The 20,851-nt window shown below is 31.4% G+C and overlaps 1 protein-coding gene across 1 annotated transcript in view; it reads left to right on the top strand.

Moving 5' to 3' along the window:
• Positions 1 to 20,851, top strand: part of LOC135143833 (uncharacterized) — a 218,298-nt gene that overhangs the window by 536 nt on the left and 196,911 nt on the right. The gene's annotated exons all lie outside the window — the stretch shown is intronic.

Here is a 20,851-nt window from a genome sequence, read left to right as displayed (position 1 = left end):
AATAAATAAATAAATAAAAACAAATTTTTTTACTGGTTTAAAATCTATGCTTTTTATATTCTTGTACATTAAAAAAAATAAATAAAAATGTAGTTGCTTATTAATTTATTTAAATTGATATTTCAGGAAACTTGCATAAATCGTTCAGAAAAAGTTCACAAACTTTTAGTTTTACGCTGAAACAATCATATTTAGGATGCATTGGGATTTAATGTAAAATTTGTTCCTGATTTGAGGTCGCCATTTTAGTTAGAATAAATAGGTGATTTTATTTTACAAAAATCAATTCATTCTTCTGCTACAGTGTAAATCGTTTATGATTACTGTTTTAACTACAAATTTTGGCACATTTTCAGCTTTCTAAATTCTAGTAAGTTATTCTTTATAGGTAGTCGATAATGCCAAAAGAATTGGTTTGTCCGCTCTAGATGCTTTGACAATAATAATAATCATACTTAGGTTATTTCAAAACAGAATTTTTGTGACATTTTTTGATGAGAAATTTTATTCAGATGCTCTGTGAATTTTGAGACAATAGTCAACTTTTTATTATTAAAATGCATCCATTTTAAGAATAAATTTTAATTATGTGTAAAACTAAAAATGCGCTATTTTCAGGAATTTCACATTCTCTACACTTTGATATCCTGTGCTTGTCACATATCTCTAGTTTATTTATACAACTAACTGAGTTACCCAGGTGGCAAAAGGGTTGATTCCGTACTTGCTAAGGTAAAGTGAAAATTGTATTATACATTTTGATTATTTTGTTGTGATTTTTTTCAGTAGATGAATTAATGAAATTTTGTTAAAATTATTCAATCAAATCAATTCAAAGTATTGCTACGAATTTTAATGAAGTTCATTGGAGATAAATCGTAAATGTTGATTGTAACTTCACTTTCTTAGAATCATCAATAACTGATAATACCCGAAAGTTGAAAGAATGAGTGGCCGAAAAAATTTCTAGTTAGAAGTGTGCTATGGTCATACGTCACTTTACTCGGTATTTTAAACACAGCCAAAAAATGATGTGCTAGTTTAAAACTTAAAAAAATTGTTAGGTTAGGATATCAGTAACTCCACACGAAATGAGCCTGAGTGAATAAAAAATGAAATAAGTTGCACAAATATGAGAATGTTGAAGATCAAAAGTTTAAAGTCTTAATCATCCGAGATAATATTTGTTTCTAAAAAAAAACTTGTTTATGTAAAATATTTAGTCTTTTTAAACCTGCACTAACACTTTTATTAGCTCTTTGTGCTTGGTTTGATTCAATCGTATTTTCTCTAGAACAAAGCACATGAAAATCTGAAATCATTTTATAAATACATTGCAGGATAAATTTTAATATGTCATATATAAAACACCTAAAATCGACTAGTAAGGAATCGAATAGTAATTAGTATTTTTAAGCGGTTGATATAAATCAGATTTTATATCACGGCCGTGACTGTATTTTAATAAAAATTTATAGGGATGGTTTAAACCAATTCATCCGCAAGTTAAATATTGGTATACAAAATAAAAAACACGTTATCAAGTTATTGTGTTCATCAAATTTCTCGAATGAAAAAATGTAACGGGTGTGACAAGTCCGAATGTACAAAAGTTAAAATTAAATGAAATTAACATTGATTTCAAATTTCTGTTGATGGTGAGTGCAATGTATATGTAACTAAAAAAAATATATGCATGTATGATGTTACTGAAATGCACGTATAAAAAAATTAGGAGTGTTCTATGAACTCTAAGGATTGAAACAAACTTTGGTTTTCTAATCACAAATATACAAAGGAAAATGGACCTCTATCTTTGCCTCTTGTCCACCGTTGGCAAATAAATAGTATAAACCGTTCAGGATGTTTTTAGACAAAGGTAGACCATGTAGATTTAGTAATTTGGTTGCAATCAATTTCGTATATATAGGGATTTTTACATATACGGAATTTCCATTTTTAGCAGTTACAACAAAATAACAAAAAGGAGTAAATAAAATACCTGAATAATGTCTACGTCGCTTCTGCACGCTTGTTGTGCTTCAGGAGTTTCATCTTAGTTCCAGTTGATAGTACTCAAAATTTGAAATACATAGATCAAGAAACAAAAGGCAAACTGTTTATTTTTACATCTGTGTGAATAATACCCAAAAGGTACTCGTTCTCAGATCAAAAATGTTAAAATATTAAAACGTTAATAAAATGGTTCTTCTTGTGATATAATTTTGTTTTATTATGCCAGTTTTACTATAATTTTTAATATTCAAGGTATGTATGTCACACCCGTTGCAAATTTACGTCACACCCGTGAGACTATTTAAAATGATGCAGTGTAAAAAAGCATGGGTTATTCCAAGTAATTTATGACCAAAAACTATTACCAAGTCTTCGTTAGTTTGTGTATTGAAGGAACGGAAAAAATGGTTTTGAAATTCGCAGAAATAGTAAAATTTGTCTTTAAAATATTGTACTCAATTTTCTACGAATCACACCCGTGACGCCAGATGTTGTTTTCCCATTATTGTATCTTGTCATTTTTTTTTATAAATAATTCTTGACACTCTCATATACATACTACCAATGGTATTTCTTCTAAAATATCTCTAATTTACGACAAAAGATTAAAAATGTCCTCATTCTGTCACACCCGTGACATATGGATTCACTGATATCATTTATGCTGTTAATTTCGGGGTTTGCCTAAAGTGTTAGAGTCTGTCGCTTTTTTTCCACACCTGCTTACATTGGAAAAGTTTTGCGATCGCTGGTTGTAGAATTGATCTAAGTTCATTTACACATACCTTTCCTCATCCCTAAAATATAGGTCAACAAATCCCGCTTCTTCGAAAAATTATAAAATGGAATTTTGGAAAATTTAATTCTTTTTGGATATACCCTATAATTAAAAAAATATATAAATAATGCCAGTCACAGTAAATAAAAAAATTGGTCTAAAGAGTTTAGACAGTACTTCCCTCGCTGTCGGAAACGTGACGACTGCATGTCTATTATGTTTTTTTTTCGCAGTAGATTTCATTATTTTTTTTGAGTCACCCGGCATATGCAAATTCAAAAAATTGGTCTAAAGAGTTTAGACAGTACTTCCCTCGCTGTCGGAAACTTGACGACTGCATGCCTATTGTGTTTTTTTCTCATTACATTTTTGTTGTGGGAATTTAAAAAAAAATTGCGATGACGTCATCAACATTTTTGCAAGGACACGTATATCAGTTGGGATAGATGTAGTGTAATACTAAGAATAAAATTATTATATTCTCAAATTTTCGGGAAAATGAATTGGGTCGTTTTGAATATTGATTTGTAATAATGAATAAAATAACGAAACAATTTACTCACGTATACCTATCAGAGGCAACTGAAAATCGTGTATGTATAAACATTCTTAATTTAAGATGACAGGCGTAACAGCATACGTGAGAGTCAAACAGAGAAACTGTAAACAAAACGACCATCGGTTTTATTGCTTCGACTTCCGCTTATTATATAAAACATTGGGTTTTATTTTAATTCTTGACGGTGAAATTCACAATTGGTTGATTATAAACATGTCTATTTCACATTCGCGGAACCAAGTGAACGCATAAAACAAATGCAGGTCTGTAATGTTAAAGTCGATGTAAATAAGCGTGCTACCCTTATGTTTCAACCGAGTTTTTCCTTTAACAAATTTTGTGTCTACCAAATTGGGTTGGTAGGGGTGTAATACTAATAATAAGTGTTGCCTTTAATTTAATCAATAAAATAAATTGACTTCATTAATTTTTTTGAACCACCTCTTAAGAAAATCTAAAAAATCTGAATGGAATGATAAATCACAAGTACAAACCCATCATATTTTTTGCATTTTAGGTAGGATTTATTCAGCAAAATTTAAGGGTGACGTTATCAATTTTTTTAGGAGGGATGAACAAATACATTTTGAACAAAAGTTTACCATGCTTATAATAACTTTAAAATATTCCCAAGATTTCAAAGCATTCGGTTTTGTAATTCCTGATTAAATCGATAAAATAAATTCACGCCTTCATTAATTTTTTTGAGTCACCCTGCATATGCAAATCCAAAAATATGATTGGAATGATAAATCACAAGTACAGACTCATCATATTTTGTACATTTTAGATACGATTTATTCGGCAAACTTTTGAGCTGACGTCATCAGTTTTTTGTAGAAGATAACCAAATATATTTTGACTAAAAATTTATTATGCTCTTTATAACCTTAAAACATCTGCAAGATTTCAAAGCATTTGGTTTTGTAGTTCCTGATTAAATCAATAAAATAAATTTTCGCATTCATTAATTTTTTTGAGTCACCCTGTATATGCAAACCGAAAAAATTTGAATGGAATGATAAATCACAAGAAGAGACTCACCATATTTTGTACATTTTAGATAGGATTTTTTCAGCAAAATTTTGTGGTGACATCATAAATTTTTTAGGGGGGACGACCAAATACGTTTTGATCAAAAATTTACCATGCTTATGATAATTTTAAAATATCTTCAAGATTTCGAAGCATTCGGTTTTGTAGTTCCTGAGTAAATCAGTAAAATAAATTTACGCTTTCATTTATTTTCTTGAATCACCCTGTATATGCAAATCCAAAAAATATGAATGGAGTGATAGATCACAAGTACAGACGGATCATATTTTGTACATTTTAGATATGATTTATTCGGCAAATTTTCGAGCTGACGTCATCAAGTTTTTGGAGGGGATAAGCAAATATATTTTGACTAAACATTTATTATGCTCTTTATAACCTTAAAACATCTGCAAGATGTCAGAGCATTCCGTTTTGTAGTTCCTGATTAAATCAATAAAATATATTTACGCATTCATTAATTTTTTTGAGTCACTCTGTATATGCAAATCCAAAAAATATGAATGGAGTGATAGATCACAAGTACAGACTCATCATATTTTGTACATTTTAGATATGATTTATTCCACAAACTTTTGAGTTGACGTCATCAAGTTTTTGGAGGGGATAAGCAAATATTTTTTGACTAAAGATTTATGATGCTCTTTATAGCCTTAAAACATCTGCAACATTTCAAAGCATTCTGGTTAGCAGATTAAAAATTAAATTTCAAAATGTTGTTTTATAATTTTGATTTTTTTTCCAAAAATCTGGACGTTTCGGGTGAAAAGTCGATTCAGAGTTGTAAACTACATGTGTAGGACTATGTTATTTTATACAATTGAAAACCCATTTACTATGTACAATTTTGAAGTGACGTCATCGCATTAGTGGTGGGGATGATTAGACAAATTTTGGTTAGCGTTTTACCATCTACATGATATTCTTAATATAAGTACAAAATTTCACAACAATCGGTCGAGTACTTTCGGAGATTATCTGTCTAATAAAAATCCGGGACAACAGACGGACAGACGGACAGACGGACGGACAGACGGACGGACAGACGGACGGACAGACGGAAATGGGAGACCTATTTCTTCGTCTTCTAGGGGTCATGAAAGATTGAGAAAACGTAAAAGTAGAGAGTCGGCCGACGGACTCGATTACAATACTCCCTTTGCTTACGCTCGGGAAGTAAAAATTAAAGAAAAATGGTCTAAGGTTATTTAGACAGAACTTTTCTTACCTCTGAAGTGCAATCCAACAAATTCAGCTTTTTCAAAAAATGATAAAATTTGAATTTTTTTTGTGATAGCACCTAAAAGTTTGCAAGATTTCAGTGTTCAGTTCGTGTTATACAATTTTGATTTTTTTTTTTCAAAAATCTGGTTACCTAGGGTAAAAAATCAAGGTGGAATCATAAACAATAAGTATAGGTAGCGTCGTCAAAATATTAGTGTAAATCATCAGAAAAATTGTGATTAGTGTTTTACCATCTACACAATATTTCTAAAATGTTTATAGAATTTGACAACAATCAGTCCAGTAGTTTCGAAAATTATCTGTCTGATGAATATCTACACAAACAGACAGATGATAGACAGACGGCAACGGAAGACTGATTTTTTCATACTCTAAGGTCTAAAGGTCATGAAACGTCGAGAAAACGTGAAAGACGGTAGACGTTCGCCGTGTGGACCTTATACTTCCCTAGTTTACAACTGGAAAATGATATCTAATAATAACAACCATTTAGAGGGGATGAACAAATAAATTGTAATCGTTGTTTTGTAAACATTAAATCGATGTTCAAAACTTGCGTCTTTAATTTTTTTTACAATAATTCGTGTAAATTTTAAATCAGATTTACTTGATAAAATTTTGAATGCAATGGCTTTGATAATTTCTAAGTTAATTTGTAAAATTTTATTCTATAATTTTGAATTGCACACTTAATATTTGAAAATAGGAACGAACTAATAAATAATAGTTACAGAAGATATTATTTTGTATATCTAAAATAGGATTTCCTTAGCACGATTTTGAAATGACGTCAACCCGGGCCGGCGTTTCAATTATTACACGGTGTTGTTAAGGTATATCTAAAATTTCAATCAGTCCAGTAGTTTGTTCAATGCTTTAAAAGTAATTGTAACCTTACTTGAAATCTTGAAAATTATTTTTCATCTACAACCCTAATTAAAAAAAAAAATACTGAAAACCAACGTCCGTAATTAAATTAGAAAAAAAAAGCATTAAAATTAAAACATTCAATTTAGTGCTTAGTGTCGGAAAATGTGTTACTGGTAGTGATAAAAAGCCATGATTACCAGCTACACTTTATACATACTGGTCACTGTTTCTGAAAGTCTTCTCCACCATTAAGAAGCTAATTTGGGTCAATATAGCTACAAAATTTCATAATTTTATGTTTTCTAAACGTTTAATGTGAAAAAATAGGGCCTCATTTCCGTTTTTCTGTCGTCTGATGGTGATTTTATTAGGATTATACAAGTAATTTTCGAAACTATCGGATCAATATTAATTCAGCTTTATTTTTACCATTGTACATGTAGGTTTTTAAGAAAATATTCATTATAACAGAATTTTGCAGTGTCTTTTAGAAATTACAAAATTGAACACATTGAAACTTTAAAGTTATCGTGGACATAATGTTTATAAACAGTTAATCAAAATTAATTTTAAAGATCATCTAAAAAATTGGACCTGTTTAATTATTGTGCTTCAGACAAGGGGGAAGTTCCATCTAAACAACTTTAGAATTTTTCATCAAAGCCGTAATTATTAAATGCCATTACGGCAATCCAAAATTTAAAAATTAGTTTGGTTTTCTTCTTTTACTCAATCTTATGAAGTAGTTTTTTAATATTTTAATTGATAAGACAGTAATAAGTATATCCAGAGAAAAAATTTCTTTTAGTGATTGGTCTGAGCGTCTTCCTCGATAATACGACGCTACATAACAAATTAACATATTTAATTATTGTCATGGATAACGTTAAAAGCAGTCACCATTTAAAAATTGACATCTCCAATTTCAATCAAAAGAAAAAAAAGAATAGTTTCAATAATATCAGCAGCGTAGTTAAATATCACTTAGCGAGTTTTCGTTGTCAGTTGTATCATCTGAATGAACGCATTTCAAATTTTGTAGCAGATGGAAAAATCCATAGTAAATGTGTAATGTGCTATGGATTTTTTCATTTTGTGTAAGACCTTGAAGTAAATTTAATTTCACACTGCAGTCGTCAAAATCACCGCAGCTTTTATAAACTGCGTTGTTGTAAAACCAAGAACTGAGTCATTGTTTTGTTCTTTGGACAATACATCCACTTCTTTGAACCCCAAAACGATCCAATTTCCCTACAAGCATACGTTATAGAACCTTTAACCCTCGCCCACTCCCCTATGATCGTGAGAATAATGGTCTGCAAGATATTGCTTGTTTGTTGACATATCGCAATGGAGGCCCGATTCTTGCGTTTGCTTCACGCAAACCTTGCCGTTTGAGATAAAATGAGAGTGAGATTGGGAAAAAGTCGTTTCTTGTCAGATCGATGGCTCTGTCAATAGATTATCTTTTGTGTTGTAACAAATTGCTCGATGGACGATTAATCATCGAGACTGGGATTTATCGGCCCTACGAGGTTTTGAGCAACTGTCAAATTACGACATCTTTTATAATTCGCCCTCGGAAAAAGAACGAGTGTTTTTAATAATCGTACTAGCACAATCGCATTCTCTGCGAAAAATATTTATTCAAATATTCACCCGTTAAAATGTAATAAGCTTAGGGCGTTCGTTCCAGACCGAATTTTTTTAATTAGTTAATTGTCGCTGCTTTTTATATCCGTCCGAAGCCCCAATTTTATCAAGTCCAAATCCTTATCCGTTTCCCTCTTTCTAAATGATTCGTTTCATTTTCGGTGAAGATGGCTTAAGCGAACTTCGACATCTGGCGCTGGACTCGAAAATCGATCCGAAAAATTTAACGCTTCTTGTTTAAACGAAAGTAGTTATAATTGAATAACAAGCCGTAAGCTCGGCTGTGATTAAACAAGAAAAATGTGAAGCATTCAGAGTTCTAGATGTGAAATACGCTGCAAGCTCGACCGAGTTTAACTAAGCAAGAAGGTGAAGTACTTAGAAGATTAACTGTACTCTACACAAAACTACGAGGACTTAAACTTCTGTAAATGTCGTTGTACATGATTTAAAAAGAAAACAATTATTTGACCTATATATAACTGCTGTAAGTAAAAATTGGTCTAACGTTATCTAGACAGAACTTTCATCGCTCCTTAAATAAAATTGAAGAAATGCACTTTTTCGAAAAAATATAAAATTAGATTTTGCAAGATTTTATTTACTTCACGATACGTATGATATTATATAAATAAAAAAATATAGACTATACCAGTCACAGTGTAAAAAAAAAAACATTCGATAAGGATGGGATTTGAACTGTCAGGGGGAAAGGCACAAGTTCAAGACTCCATGATCGAACCTAGAAGACGACAGAACTTCCCTGGCTCCTGAAGTACAATGAAACATATCCAGCATTTTCGAATGGGCGCACACTGTCATAGTGAATTTTTCTACCTGCGATGGATACCTGTACCTGTTTAGATTATGTTTAATAGATGCATCCGCATTCGTGTTAACGTGTTGACCAGTTCACTTAAGTGTATGTTTCCGCGTGTTATTGTTTGCGATTAAAAAAATACATTTAAAAACCACCCCCTTCTGAAGTATGCATGTTACGCTACTGACTGACAGTCCGTTGTCAGATTCTGATGACTCACCATGTTGAACTTAAAATAATCCATCTCTAACAACCCTTGTCCTTCAATACTAGGTAATACCAATCTGACGCTCAAGTGTTTATTTATGTTTATACATCGAAAGAATGTCACGTAGAAATTAGTTTGATTTGAAATATGTGAATGAGTTTGTCTTTTCAAAACACAGGACTAAAATTATTAATTAAACCACAACCGAACAAAATGTTCTGAACATTATAATTCTTATTTTATCATTATTATACCGGATGTCTGGAAAATGGCGGATAAACTCTCCGTTACGCTCTTAACAATTAACTGGTAAGTCTGGGAAAAATAGTAAAAAAATTCCTTCTCACATTTTGGTGGAGTTATAAAGATTTTAAAATTGGTTCTTTTGCTATGTTTAACAACTAAACAACACATTCATTATCACAATCACTAGTAATAAAACTTTTAGTTAATATTTCTCTCGCCCATGACCCCGTTTAATTACCATTTTAGTTAGAATGTACAAAGATATGGTTGTGTTGTTTTTGTAATAATTTGATAAAATTCCATTTGACAACAATGTTTGCCTGATTTAAAGCGAAAGTTTTCAAAACCTTTGGTTTAAAATGTTCGAAGTTAATTTTAGGCCTCTTGGTGTTTTATGTTTGAGTAAATTTGGTATTTTGTTGGTGGATAAACTTGAAAAAATTTTTTGACCTCTTGATTTTCTTAGAGAATAAGTCATTTGCCAAAATCAGTCTTAACAGGTACCAGACCCATCTTCCCGCCCTCTCTTTTCATGGAGGGTATGTCATTTGCCAAAATTGGTCTTATTTTAACAGATAGTAGTAACGCCCACCCGCCTTCTCTTTGCTTAGAGGGTATCTCATATGTCAAAAGCACTCTTATCTTAGGAGGTACAAGCCCCCCCACCCACCCTCTGTTTTCTTAGAGGGTATCTCATTTGCCACAATTAGTCTTATCTTACAGCACCTACTAGCCCCGCCCACCCACCCTCTCTTTTCTTAGACGGCATGTTCAAAATTTGGAAACAGTACGAGCCTACTTATATCCACAAGGCAGGAATTTTGAACATCTTCTCTAGTGTTTAGTTGGTTATGCTTTAATGGATTTTTCTTTTGTGGTTTTTGTTTATAATTTATAAATGTCCTATGAAAAGTTTTTTTTGGTTTATTTCTTAATGAAAAATAACAGCTTGTTTTATTAATAATAATGCACAATGATTAATGACTACTGGTTGTTATGGTTATTGTCCTAAAAAAATAAAAGGTAGATTTCAGACACCATCGTTACTAAGAAATCAGAAAGTAAGCATTAGGTGCATGCAGTGTTGCCAGTATTACTTTTATAAAATTACGTTTTTTTCGTAATCTATATCATAAAGAATTTTTTGATTATTTTTTTGGAACTCCCGAAATCCTCGTACATAACGTACTGAAGAGTTAATCCGCCATTTTCCAGACACCCGGTATAAAGATGTGCGTATTCTTCACATTTCCGAGAAAATGGGGTGACCCCTTCTTAATTTGACTAATAAAAAATTTGTGACGACGTCATCAACATGGATAATACTAGTCACCAGTGCACGAAAAAACAAGGACACGTATATCAACTTGGATTGGCAGTGTAATACTAAAAATAACAATATTGTATTCTTCAAATTTTGTGAGAAAATGGAGTGAGCGATTCCTGATTTAATCAAGAAAATAAATTGACGCATTCATTTTTTTTTTAATCACCCTGTACATATAAATCCAAAAAATATCAATGGATTAATAAATCACAAGTACAGACTCATCATATTTTCTGCATTTTAGATAGGATTTATTCAGCAAACTTTTGAGCTGACGTCATGAATTTTTTGGAGGGGATAAGTAAATATATTTTGATTACTCATTCATTAATTTTTTGACCCACCTGTTTAAGGAATTTTTGGTAGAATTTATTCGGCCAAATTTTGAGATGACATAATCAATTTTTTGGAGGGAATAAACAGATATGTTTTGATTAACAATTTACCAGGTTTACAATTACTTTAACACGTCTGCAAGAGTTAGTAGTATTGATTTATTCAATAAAATAAGTTGACTGATTCATTAATTTTTTTGAGTCACCCTGTATAAGCAAATTTAAAAAATATGAATGCAATGTTAAATAACACGTATAGACTGATCATATTTTGCAATTTTAGATAGGATTTATTCTGTAAAATCTTGAGATAACGTCATCAATTTTTTGGAGGGGAGTAAATATATTTTGATTAAAAATTTATCATGCTTATCATAACTTGAAAACATCTGCAAGATCTCAAAGCATTCGGTTTTGCAGATTCAAAATTAAATTGGAAAATGTTGTTTGATGGTTTTGATTTTTTCCAAAAATTTAGATTTTACGAGTAAAAACTCAATACGGAGTCATAAACTACATGTGTAGGACTATGTTATTTCATACAATTTAAAACCCATTTACTATGTGCAATTCTGAAGTGACGTCATCACATTAATGGTGGAGATGATTAGACAAATTTTGATCAGCGTTTTGCCATCTACATGTTATTCCTAGTACAAATACAAAATTTGACAACAATCGGCCTAGTAGTTTCGGAGATTATCTGTCTAAAAAAATCCGGGACGGCAGACAGACGGACAGACAGACGGAAACGGGAGACCTATTTCTTCGTACTCTACGTAAAACTCGAAAGTCGGCCGACGGACTGCTTACGCTCAGGAAGTAAAAATGTCGTTACACAATTTTGATATTTTTTGGGAAAATCTGGACACTGAGGATGAAAATTCAAGACGAATTCATAAAGTACAAGTATAGGAGTATGTTATTTTGTAAAATTTAAATAGTATTTACCAAGCAACATTTGTTGGTGAAGACAATAATCTAGACTGTATTCTTAACATACCCAGTCGGTCCGGTAATTTCGGAGATTATCTGTCAAGTAAAAATTATGACAGACGACAGATAGATGGAAACGTAAGACTTATTTTTTCATATATAAAACATGGAAGCTTACGCTTCGGAAGTAAAAATCAAGTAAAGTATTTTGCAAAAACTTTTTTGTAATTCAAAATTTTACAACAAAATTCAAAATTTAAGTAAAAGAAAAGTAAATATTCAAACTGTGCTTAATACTGAATATCTTAAAAATTGTAAAATTTGCACAGAGAATATACTGAACGCAAAAGGAAAAAAAATTGTCTGAGATTAGTTAAACAGAACATCCCTCACTCCTGACATACAGTCCAACAAATCCCGTTTTTTTTTAAAGTCATATTTTTTGTGATACTTTTATAAATTAAAAAACCATAAGAGTCATAGTTTATGAAAAAAACAGATCCCCCATGAGAACTTCGAATGCACGACGTTCGGGTTAAGGTAACCTGAAGGTTAATTGTATTTTTTTGTGAAAATCTGGATGCGTTGGGTAAAAAATTAAGGCGAATTTATAAACCACAAGAATAGGAGGATGTTGTTTCATAAAAAATGAATTGGGGGGACATTATCAAAAAAAATTTGGTTAGTGTTTTACCATCTACCCGATAGGCCTCAAATGGATATAAAATTTGAAAACAATCGGTCCATTACCCTAAAATCGCGCGTATAGTCCGCGGACTATACGTTGTTTTCCCTGACGACGGGTGCGTACTATATGCGAGGGCGGACTATAGGCGAGGGCGGACTATACGCTGTAGGAAAACCAACAAAAAATTTAAACGCAAAATAAAAAAAATTATTGGGTATTCTCAATATAAATGAAAAATAAAATATATAACAAAAATAAAAAGATTCTCAAAAGTACCTAGATACTTAAATTTAGGTACCTAAATAGCAAATATCGAACCTTATCGAACCATACAGACACGCACATTGTCCGCGAATTATACGCGAGGTTGCGGACTATCTAATTTTTAGGAGGGAGATTTAAAAAAAAGCTGGAGGGGCCCCAAAACCTTTGGAAATGTATATTTAAAATTAAAAATTGCAACATTTTATTATTATCTTAGTACTCATTGACAAATTTTTAATTTTTCGAGTAATTCTTTGTGGTAGGTCACCGCTGCTGACACAGGAAATCACATGTGCAGAGGTGGCCAGTTTGCGAGTAAATCAGTACGGAATACTGAACCTTATAGGACCCGTATCCCTATGCTAACAAAGGTTGGTTTGCCGTACAAACCGTGTGCAAGACCATAAAGTAGTTTCCGAAATTCCTGAGAATTTAAATAGATTTTCTAAACAGGTCATTTAAGAAACAATATATTTCAGGATCGTACAGTAGCAGATTTAGTAGCTTTCGGTGCTTCGCAATTTGTGCAGTAGCATTACAATTTGATTTTTATTTTAGTACCTTTGTACCTACTGTAAATGTTATTGTTGTCAGTCATATTTAGAAAAAGTAAGTGTTCAGTTCTTGCAATTTTCATAAAAGTGTACGTCATTTCATTTTTTATAGAAGAATTTTTTATGTTTAAAATAAAATTAAAATTCGTAAATTATTAATAAATTTAAAAAGGACCTTTGACATTGCCACAAATTAAAAAAAAAATGTCAAATTGCTGTTAATTTTTTTTCTATTATACAAACAGTGTATAATTTTTTTCGGCTTCGACAGGCGGGTAGAATCTTACGAAATATGCTATTCAAAATGACAACATTTTGAAGAGACTTTTGGGCACCCGTTGGGAGACTCATGCTGTGCAACTTCAGCGATCTTGGAATCATTTAATAAGATAATAAATACTTTATTTACAAGTATAAATTGTAAATGAAGGTAGATTCTTGTTCAATAAAATTAATAAAGGCGTTATGCAAACACTCCCTTATTCCTGGGGAGGGTTGGGGGCACCACCAGTCTTTGGTGCCTAGGGCATTAGAATAGTTAAATCCAGCCCTGGCGGGGGCGGACTATACGCGCGATTTTAGGGTAGTTTCGCAGAGTATATGTTTAATAAAAATCGACATAGACGTCGCAGGTAGAAAGGAGAGACCAATTTTTCGTACTCTAGGGGTCATGAAACGTCCAGAAAAGATGAAAGTAACCAGTCGCTCAATGAACCCAATTACAATATTTCCTTCGCTTACGCTCGGGAAGTAAAAATGTTACATTTAATAAATAAATGTTTGAGTTATAAAACTGTAACACCAAAATTTGGTCCAAAGTTGTCTAGGCTGACCTCTCTCGCTCTTGAAACACATTCAAATAAGAAAAATACAGTTTTTAAGATATTAAAAAATATTAAAATATTTGTAATACTCAATAAAATCATACAATTCTGAACATTTTAGTAGGATTTATTAGCAAATTTCTACCATTTAAATTACCTCTTTAAAATTCTTGTAAAATTCCACATCAATCTGTCTCGTCCAGACGGCAATTACTTGCCTTAATATCTTTTACAGACGACAGACAGACGGAAACGGAAAGCTTACTTTTTATATTCTAGCAGTTATCTACGTCAAGGAAACTGTGAAATAATTTATGCGTAACTTTCACTGTTTTTTAGAAAAATCCTGTTACTAAATAATACTCTTGGATAGTAAAAAATTGGTCTAAAGTTATTTAGACAGAACTCCCCTCGCCCTTGAAGTACAGGTGCATAAATAGAGATGCTTCAAAAAATGATTATAAAATTTGATGTTGCGAATTTTATTTTTGTTTATGATAACTCTACAACTAAAAAGAGTGGACTGTTAAAGTATAAATAAAGAAGCATGCTATGCGTATATTTCAAGTGAGTTTTTCCATAACAAAATTTTGTGAGGACATCACCAACATTATATACAGGTGTATATCAATTTGAATAGGTGCTGTGTTATACTATAACAGTATTGCAGTATTCACACTTCCAATTATAAAATTCAAAGAATATGGATGTCTTGAGTAAAAAAAGTAAGGCGGATTCATTAAAGACAAGTGTAAAAGTGTGTTATTTTAAGAAATTTAAATACCATTTGCTATGCAAAATTTTGAGGTCATATTATCAAATGGTTAGTAAAGATGATCAGACAAATTTTGGTTAGCGCTTTACCATCTACACGATGTTCTTAATATGAACAAGAAATAACAATACATAAACATAATCATAATCAATTCGCTAGTTTCGGAGATTCCAATAAAAACCGACGCAGACAAGCAGCCAGACAAACGGAAAAAGGAGACCTATTGTTTCATGCTCTTGGGAAGCAAAAGGTTAACATTTTTGTGGTACAATTTATAACTTGACAGAAATATGTCTTTAATTCAAAGTTTAATTCTTATGATATACACTAGTTAAAAATTCTTTATATTATATAAATTTTAATACATAAATCACTTAATTTTGAACTGAGCAAAAACCCCAGCGATAGTGTTCTGAGAATTATGATATCGCATATTAAATATCACGTTTGAAGTGTGACTATCAATCAATACTACATGCATTTTTATTTTTATTTTTTATTTTGCGTCATCGATTTATAGTGTATTATGCGCCACTTTACTGATCTCGGGTGGGGTCAACATTTGTTACTCACTTTCCTTTGCATGTTACAAATATTACTATTACACACCTATTAATAAGAATGAAATTATAAACGTTAAAGTTGTTTTATATGGGAATTATAACATCATGATTGCGATGACATCGAAAAACCAAATAAAGATTAATTAAGTAACCCTTGAAAAATTATATATTCACGACAGAAAAAAATTAATGTTTTTTCCCTTGCCATAATTTGTATTTACGTCAATTATTAATGCATTACTTGTACCCAAATAGCGATAAAGGTGCAGTATTCGTAGTGATAAGAGAAATTTGACGAAAAATGAACGAGGTTATATAAAGCTACTTAAATGTTACATTGGAGTTCTCTAATTAATAGCATGGTGTATTTAATTGAAATGATTAACAAAACACCGTTTTAACTTATTTTAATCTAATACCATTCGAACTGAAGTGAGAAGTATAAGAATTTAATAGGAACAATTAGTGAATTACTGGTAACTTGGAGGAGGGTAAAGTATTGTGCAGCATTTATGGAGAGTCTCCGATAGGATGGAATTAAATCCTGGCTACTGTCTACCAGACAAAAAGAGATTTGAAATTTGAAGGAAAATAAATGAGGTGGACACAAAACTACTTAAATATTAATTCTAATATAATTTCATAACAATTTAAATTTTAGAAACAATATGTCAGCATATAATGTACGTACAAATTAGGGTGGTCACTGCTGCTTCCCACGAAAAGTTTTGCAATGTTGTAAACAAAAAGTTCGAGACTGCCAGGCACATGAAGTTTAAAAAACTGTTCAGTTCACATAGTTCACGAATTAATTTATGCAAACAAGTAGGAGGAATTTAAAATGGCTGAATTTGTTTTAAATCTTTCTATTGGTTAAAGTAGTATCTGGTTTGTCTCACTGCAATTGAAATCAGATTATCAGGATGTTAATTTTAAAACATTAAGGAAGCATTAGTTGATATTTTCTAAGGTTTGTAATAACTGAATTAATTTCCACTCATTAGAAAATCTCAACCCACTCGAATTGACGTAAGAAGGAACATTATTAGTAGTAATAACAAGGGACCTAGGTTATAACTTCCAGGAAACCCTGAAGTTGATAAATATTCATACGATCTAAAGCCGTCGTAAAAGACATAATAAACCCTATGAGACATGTATGAGAAATGATGGAACAAGAACAAAACTAGATTTGTTTGATAGTACTGAACCTATTATATCCATTTAGAAATAAACTGTGTAATTGTTGTTAAACCACCTACGAAACAAGCAACTATGTGGAATATAGGCAACTGAGTAATTACAAAAGATGATTAATATCAAAATAGCAATATTAAGGTTGTTCTAGGTCAAGTAGCTTTATTAAGGGTATTATTACACTGAGTTGCGCCTACCGAACGATACAGAGTTTGAACAGATATTATTCTGTCGTTACAATAAAAAAGGTTTGTCTAGAAAGTGTACTTATAAAGCTTCTGGAAATCCTTCATAAGCATGAGCGAAAATATCGGATGGTATATAGACGGTAATAACGTAAAATTCAATCTTCCCCAAGCATCAATTCCTAAAAACAATATCAGTTTGTGGAGCTAAACTTGATATATCCTTTGTGTCTAGAATTTTAAATATTAGTTTATTAGAAAACGCAATAATAAATAACACCTCCACTATTAATTTTGCCAGTTGATTTAAGTTTCCCGTCACATCGTCACCAACATGAAATATCTGTTTTAGTTTTGATAGTACAGATAAAATTTATCGGGATACTGTCGTATGAAGCAATAAAGAATTGTTGATACCGGTAGTAGAAATCCCACTTTTGTATTTAATCCCTAGATTCTGTTCTCCCTCAGCGAGTCGAGCGTTAGTTGAGTTTATGGACATCCTAGTCGTAAATTGCCTTATCATTGTAACGCGTCAAATTAAAGTGCAGATTGAGACTTCCGTTTAGATTGTATGATACTTCGGTCACGTGTGTAACTTTAAATCACCCTCACCCAACACACACAAGCAAATCCGCACAGCACGCGAAGATCGTTATTTTCAAAAATAATATTGCGAATTTTTTCCCCAATCCGGATGAAAATTCGGATTTTGTTTTCCCACGAAAAAAACAAAACGTGTAGCAAACAAAGCGAACACGGCGCCGGAAATAAGCCCAAGACTGAATTCGTGCTTTATAATAGAGACAAATGCTCGCGAAGTGTCTCGAATTAAATAATTCCGTCGTAATTTTTCCGAGAAAGTGAGAGCTTCCGTTGCAGTCCATTAGTTTTTTCATAACTCGTAACGAACCGTATTTGATATTTTACAGGAAGCCGGGATGTTTTTTCTCGTAAGTCTAAGTTATTGAGTGGACCAGCTGAGGCTGTTCCTTATGATATTTACATTATCCCATTTTCTCCGGAACGAAACGGGATAAATTTCGACGAAGGGATGGAACAGATTCGCGTTAATAACAGCAAACGAGCTTTTATTCGGAGTTTAAAAAATATGTAGGGGTTCCGGGATGCGGGGTTTATTTTTAATAGTTTGCTTCTACGAGAGGGAAAGATCAGTCTTGTTGGAAATTTCGCATTTGCTGAAAATTCAGAATGTTTTGTTTAAGGAAAGTAATTTCACAGTAATCAGAAAGAATCATTTGATTCATAAAAAGTGATTACTCACGAGAAATTCGTATTACAAATAAACACCAAAGAAAAAATATGTAGGTTTTCGATATTTTTGGTTTTATTTGAAATTTAAAATTTAAAAATGCAGCATCAAACAAATCAGTAAACATATTTTTAGATTTCATTCAAATATGTATAAAAATTTACAAAAAAAATCTATTAAAATTTGTGCAAAGTGTATTAAATTCAAAAAATAACGAAAAAGATGACCACAAAACATTGGCGGGACCTTTTTTCGAAATTGGGTGGTTAATCAACTTATTCCTGCTTTGAACAATTTGCAACGAAAATGTGTGGTGGTAATGGACAATGCACTATTCCATTCTGTGCAGTTGGACAAACCATTCAGGTGGTTTTTTAACAAAAAAATCACATGCAAGATTGGTTGGGTAATCACACTACTGAATTTTATCAATATTTTTCGAAAAAAAAGTGGTCGAAGGTTATTTCGACAGGGCTTCCCCCATCCCTTAAGTAGAGCTCAACAAATCCCGTTTCTTTGAAAAATTAAAACAATTGGTCGAAGTTTATTTCGGCAGAACTTCCCTGACGCAAATTGTATGGACAATGTAAAATATATTTAAAGCAGATGTATGGGAAAAAATGTCTTTTGACAATAATAAGGTGCTTAACTCTAAGTGTTTATGTTTATACATCGAAAGAATGTCACGTAGAAATTTGTTTAATTTGAATGAGTTTGTCAAACCAGAACAATCAAACAAACTGTTCTGAATATTATAATTATCATTCTTATTTAATCCTTATTAATTTATTATTTTACGATTTTTTCAATATTTCGATGGTTCAATCTTACAATTTTGCATCTTTGTTTTTAAGATTTTTATTTTTGGATTTTTCAATTTTCCGGTTCTTCAGTTTTTCAATTGCCAATTTTTCCAACTTCAACCTTTTAATTTTCCGATTTTTCAACTTTTTGAATTTTACAATTTTTCTGTATGTTTAAGATCCCCCAAATTTTTATTTTTTGGATGTTTCAATTTTATGTTTCTTAAGTTTCTCGAATTTCAACTCTTAGTTTTTCAATTTTTCGTTTCTTCATTCAAGTTTTCAATTTTCAATTTTTCTTAAAATTTTCGATTTTTCAATTTCTAATCAACCATTTTGTGTCTTTAGTTATACGAGTTTTCAATTTTCCGATTTTTCAACTTTTGAATTTTTCCATTTTTCGTTTGTCCAGTTTTTCGATTTTGTAATTTTTCGTTTCTTCAGTTTTTCGATTTGCAATTTTTCGAATTTCAATCTTTTAATTTCCCGATTTTTCCAATTTTTCGTTTTTTTCTCTATATTTAAGATTACCCAAATTTTTATTCTTCGATGTTTCAGTTTTGAAATTTTTGGATTTTTTTATTTTTAAATATTTTGTTTTCTCCGCATGTTTCAATTTTTGACTTTTACGTTTCAATTTGAAATTTTTGAATTTCAACTTTTCAATTTTCCAAATTTTCGTTTGTTCAGTTATTCGAGTTGTCAATTTTCCGATTTTTCAACTTTTGAATTTTTTCATTTTTCGTTTGTTCAGTTTTTCGATTTTAAGATTTTTCTTTTAAATTCTAGAATTTTGCCTTTTTGTTTTAAAATATGTAGACTTCTTTTCACAACAAAAACTCAAAAAGTGGTTAAAATGGAAAATTTGTATACGCAAATATCGATTTTCAATTAGGCTCCGCCCCAAACTGCAAAATTCATATTTCCTTGCAAAAATGTAGCATTTTAATCATGTTTTAAGTTTGTTGTGAAAAGATGGCTATGTATACTAAGAAAAAAAAGGCAAAATATAAGCCCCCCCCACCCACCCTGTCTCAATTCTGATGATTTTTGTTATTCGTCGTGAACCAGGAGGGCGAAGCTTAACTGCAAAATCCCTATTTCTCTACGAGAAATTAAAAACATGTTTTTGAGAATAGGGTTGTTGAAAGAATACATGTATATTAAGAAAAATAAAACCAAATATTAGGCCCCACCCATACCCGCCCCGATTTGAATTCTCAATTGTGATGAATTTTTCATTCGTTGTCAGATCGAGGGGCGGGACTAATTTCAAAATCCATATTTCGCTACAAAAATTTACCATTTTAAACATGTTTTAAGTTTCTTGTTCTGAAAAGACGACTTGGTATGTAAAGAAAAAAGACAAAATATAACCCCGCCCACCCGCCCTATCTCAATTGTGATGATTTCTTTTTAATCGTCGAGAGTCAAAGGAGCGGAATTTAATTACAAAATCCTTATTATTTCTCTACAAGAATTATCATGTAAGACCTAGGGGTGCAAGTTAATTGTAAAATCCATATTTCCTTACAAAAATCTACCATTTTGAACGTGTTTCGAGTTTCTAAGAATAAAAAAAATTCATTACATTTTGCTATTTTGCTTAATATACATAGTATTCTTTGAACAACACGATACTCAAAAACATGTTTTTGATTTCTTGTAAAGAAATA

The sequence above is a fragment of the Zophobas morio genome, unplaced genomic scaffold, assembly GCF_036711695.1.
Source record: "Zophobas morio isolate AGI-343-1 ecotype UQ-CSIRO unplaced genomic scaffold, CSIRO_AGI_Zmor_V1 ptg000004l, whole genome shotgun sequence".
NCBI classification, from domain to species: Eukaryota; Metazoa; Arthropoda; class Insecta; order Coleoptera; family Tenebrionidae; genus Zophobas; species Zophobas morio.
The sequence above is the reverse complement of the archived record's forward strand: the minus strand, read 5'-3'. Positions and strand labels throughout refer to the sequence as shown.